This window comes from Pseudophryne corroboree, chromosome 4 (genome assembly GCF_028390025.1).
Source record: "Pseudophryne corroboree isolate aPseCor3 chromosome 4, aPseCor3.hap2, whole genome shotgun sequence".
In the NCBI taxonomy this organism is placed as follows: Eukaryota; Metazoa; Chordata; class Amphibia; order Anura; family Myobatrachidae; genus Pseudophryne; species Pseudophryne corroboree.
The window spans coordinates 63,517,678-63,523,072 of NC_086447.1; positions in this window are offsets into that span (position 1 = coordinate 63,517,678).

Below are 5,395 nucleotides of genomic sequence, written 5' to 3' on the forward strand. Positions count from 1 at the left end.
CGACACATGAAATGTCGATATATGAAAAGGTCGACATGAGTTTTTTAACTTTTTTTGGTGTCGTTTTTTGCGTAAAGTGACTGGGAACCCCAATTAGTGCACCGCTTCGCTCGCCATGCTTCGGGCATGGTGCCTTCGCTCCGCTACCGCTTCGCTCGGCACACTTTACCGTTCCAATCGTAGTCCATGTGGATCGTAAAGTATGGAAAAGTTCCCCAAAAGAAAAAAAAGTGAAAAAAGTCATGTCGACCTTGTCATGTGTCGACATTTCATGTGTCGACCATTTTCATGTGTCGACCATGTGTCCATGTCGACCATGTCAATGTCGACCAATAGTGGTCGACCTAATGACTGTCGACCATAACATGGTCGACCATGTTAATATAACTGATATATATATATATATATATATACATACAGCAGGCATGTCCAAACTGCGGCCCTCCAGCTGTTGTGAAACTACATATCCCAGCATGCCCTGACACAGTTTTGCTGTCAGAAAATGCTGAAGCTGTGTCAGGGCATGCTGGGATGTGTAGTTTCTCAACAGCTGGAGGGCCGCAGTTTGGACATGCCTGGTATATAGTATTAGTTTGAAAGTTGGTACTAACTTTTTTTTTTTTCTCTCCTTTTGTCTCACATTAATATATCTGCTTTTTACATAAACACAGAACAGGAGGGTGAGTTTGGAGAGTCACAGGAGGGGCATCTGGTGGAGGCTGAGGTGGTGGAATGTAGTGAGCCCTCCAGTGTGGGGCCGGCTATTCCACCAGGCTAGCCACACACTGGCCCCCCCACCCAATCCTCTATCCCGGAGATTCTGAATGAGATCTCAAGTCATGGAGATAGGCTGAGCCAATTCCATGATGTGATGACCCGGGAGGTACGCCAGATATCTCTTCCGCTCACTGAGCATACCACCTGTGTTGGCAAGGTGTGGCTGAACTCAGGCAAGGTCTATCCAAGCTCACCTCCTCTGTCCAACAATTAGCTATCTCAGTTGGACAAGGTCTACAGGACATCACTGCCCTTCTTTCCCACAGTGGCAGGGAGCCAACAACACCTGCTCCCTCCCCTACCCCTGCCCAGGAAGAAGATCCCACTGGGCAGGTCCCTCGAAGCTCACTTCGCAGCACCCATGTTTACAATGTTTCCATAATGTATTTTCTATGGCTTGTGGGACCAGAATGGCAAACTCCCTCATGTTGAAAGGGGTTTGGTGGCATCTCTTTTTGTTAGTAGCCTGTGATGATTTTTCCTGTGAACTTGATCCACCTTCCTCTTCCTAGCGTGCTGTGGCTATTTGGGTTTGGGTATTGTGCCCCGAATCTTCCTCAGTTTGACCAACATGATCCTCTGGCTGGGGATTAACAGCAGTCTCTTATAGGGGTTTAGTATGGTCTGCCGGCGGTCGGGCTCCCGGCAACAAGCATACCGGCGCCGGGAGCCCGACCACCGGCTTACCGACAGTGTGGCGAGCGCAAATGAGCCCCTTGCGGGCACGGTGGCGCGCGTTTTATTCTCCCTCCAGGGGGGTCGTGGACCACCACGAGGGAGAATAAGTGTCGGTATGCCGGCTGTTGGGATTCCGGCGCCGGTATACTGCGCGCCGGGATCTCGACAGCCGGCATACTGAAGACCACCCCTCTTATAGTATATGCTGGCCAGTAGATGGGAGCCCCTGAGTACTGGCTTCTGTGATCCTAATTTCTGCACTGGCAGGTGTTTGTTGCTGTGCCATTTTGCTGAATGTTTTTTTTTATTTCCAGACAAATGTCAAATTACTTAATTCAGGTGGTTGTTGCTATGGCATGTTTGCTGATTGGAGTGTTTTCATCTTTTATCAAGACAAAAGTAAAGTTGCTTGATTTAAATCATCTTTGTGTGTATATTGTGCGTTTCTTATTGTTAGTTTATGCATTAGTTTTAAATGTATAGTTACTAAAGTGTAGCAAAAATGTTACGTTTTGGGACAAAGGGCACAAACATTGCATATCTCACAATTATAATTGGTTTGCATTAACAACAGTTTACTGTGCCTACAAACACAATATATTGCCACAAAGCAGTTGGGTTACTAGGGGCAACATGCCATAGTTGGAGAAACGGACAAGTGAACAAAATCACACTTAATGTGTTAGGCACATCAGTAAGAAAAAACATTAGAGTGTCGCCTGCATTATGTGGGTCATGTTGGTATATGAGTGTCCAAAGTAAGGATGGAATGTGGAAAACATGGCATGTTTGTGGGAAGCACTTTTACTATGAAAACTGGCTAGGAAACACTTAGCCAATGGCAAAACGTTGTACACAAAGCAGACATATGTATCATAACACATGCATTTTGTACAAACACATGTGTGATACTTGTCAGTGTGTCAGATTTGTTCATGGTATAGGAAATGGTCATTTGCTAGGAGTTTAAAGGCACATACTGCCTGTCCGAGTGTCAGTTGCAATTGCAGTGTTGAGCAATTAGCTGCTCGCCAGCTGCATTTTATTGCCAATTATCAGCTAGCTACGCCCTGCCAGCCACTTGTTGCCAGAGTTCGCTTGCTCTACGTAGCTCAGAACCTACTACTGTGCTGCATTCGTCTTGCGTACGGTTGTTGTGTATCTGCTAACATCAGCTACGCCGATCCACCTGCTGCTGTCGGAAACGGGGCCAAACACAACAGGTTTTGGCCCCCTTTCCGACAAATTCAATCCGACTTGAAAACAAGTCGGATTGAGGTGATGAGAAGGGGAGCGGTGCGGCGGGCTACGGGGATGAGAGTAGTACCTGTAGTGCCTCACATCACTCCCGCTGCCAGCTCCGGCCACCGCTGGAAGCTCCCCCACCGGCCACCTCACGCTGCTCCCCCTGCTGGCCACCTCACGATGCTCCCCCCCCCCCCCCCCCCCGCCACTGCTGTCAGCACACCCGTTAGCCTCTGACAGCAGCGGCAGGACAGGACACAGGGAACGGCCAAATCAGACAGTTGGATTTGGCCGCTCTTTGAATAGGGGTTGTCGGGTCCATTACGAAAACTGCATGTCGGAATGGACCCAACTCTTATTGAATACACCCCTATGTTGTATAAAGAAAAGCAGTCCATTTACTTCCACAGCACAGTAAACAGACTTTTCACAGCATGTTCAAGGGATACCTCAATTAGGCACTGGTTCACAAACAGCATGTACACAATCTCAGGGTCCCTGTCTGTAACCCACTGGCTCGCCCTCTATCGCCTGGCCACTTGTTGGCATCAGGAGCCCTGAGCCCTTGCCCTAACAAGCTTTATAAAAGTGTGGCACAGGTGTGCCTGATTGCTGGGAGCGCTTGCTCCAATACCTGGACTGGACCTGCATGGATGGGATCTCATGTATGAAATTGCAGGATATGTCTGTGTATCAACAGCAATACAATAATGTCATTTCCAACTGCCAGATAATCTTTGACACAACATTAAAGAGACAAGATTATACAGAAAATACAAAAATAGTAAACCATTGCACTCTGGGCGGCTGCAGACCCTGGGTGTCACTCAACACCCTGCAATACGAACATAGGTGGTCATTCCGAGTTGTTCGCTCATTGCCGATTTTCGCTATACTGCGATTAGTCGCTTACTGCGCATGCGCAAGGTACGCAGAGCGCATGCGCTTAGTTATTTTACACAAAAGTTAGGTATTTTACTCACGGCATAACAAAGCTTTTTCATCGCTCTGCTGATCGTAGTGTGATTGACAGGAAGTGGGTGTTTCTGGGCGGAAACTGGCCGTTTTATGGGAGTGTGCGGAAAACGCAGGCGTTCAAGTTACAAAACGCAGGAGTGGCTGGAGAAACGGGGGAGTAGCTGGGCGAACGCTGGGTGTGTCTGTGACGTCAAACCAGGAACGAAAAGGACTGAGCTGGTCGCAATGGCAGAGTAAGTCAGGAGCTACTCAGAAACTGCGGGGTAATCGTTACGAGAAAATTAGCGAAGCTTTTGTTAGCAATTCTGCTATGCTAAGATACACTCCCAGAGGGCGGCGGCTTAGCGTGTGCAATGCTGCTAAAAGCAGCTAGCGACCGAACAACTCGGAATCACCCCCATAAAACAAAGAAATGAGTACTACCTCAACTGCGCACAGCTTAAAAAGACCACTCAGATGTCTTACACATTCCGGAACACAAGAAAAAAAAATTGGCTGCGCTTATAATGTAGTAAAGAAACTTTGTTAATGGAGAGCTGACAAACGTAATAATGATGAATAAAAAAGTTTTATTAAAATATTAGTATACCAATGAAATTAGAAACAAAATGTTTTTAAAAAATAATGCATATAGGTATGCTCTGAGCTGACCCTATATATTAAGCAGCAAGTAACAATGTTCACACAATAGATTGGTGATACGTAACAATAATAACATATGTAACATTCGTATGGCTACTGACTAAAATTGTATCATTCACAAGAATAATTGGACTGCACACTATCTAGAAGTACAGAGGCAGCATGTACTTTAAGATTCAGAGAAGTCCCGGCAACAGGTGTTCTAATTGAGGAAGATATCGTAATTACCTCTCCTGGGCTGTTAATGCCGGGCGTCCCCGGTATTATCCACTACAGCCTTTTCTGTAAATTGATAAGGAAGGTAAATTTGAAGAAATTGCTCTAATGGGAGCTGTTCCCATATAGTAATGGGTATCAGTGTATTAACCGGATTATTCCTGGATTCTCCCGGGGGCTGGTGAAATCCTTTAAATGCCCACTTGTATGCAGGGAGGAATATACCGTCCAGTGCCGTTAATAAATGCTGCTGACGAAATACCTGTAGGCGCCGTGCATCGGCGTGAGCCAAACCTTCCAGGTGTGATAAATCAAGTCCTTTTACTGGAACCGGAGCGTCCGGAAGCGGTAAACACCGCTGGCAGCAGAATGAAAGTGCTCGATGTAAAGTGTTACCCGGAGCAGTTCGTAGCAGATACGTGCAGAGCCTGTATAGACGGGTCAGCAAACAGAGAAGTGATGGGAGGAGCCTAACGCGTTTCGTCACGATCACGTGACTTTCTCAAAGGAATATCCCCTCCTTAGCATTTCTCTACCTTTTATAGTAGTCATGCGACCAGGTGTAAATAATATACAATTAATTAATTTAAAAAATAGAAATCAGCTCTCCATAACATAAATTATGCAGCTATTCCTAAATGCAGACAAAAAATCCTCTTTTTTAGATCATTAAAAAGAAGGAGAATTTGATAAATAAATAAATGAATAAATAAACCATAATATGATAATAATAATAAGAAAATAAAAAAATAATAAAAATAAAACAGAGGAGAAAACGGATTATAACAAATAAATATGCAGACTGAAATCAGCTGCAATATCGGAGTGACAGATAGACTAATCACAGTAGTTAGTTACT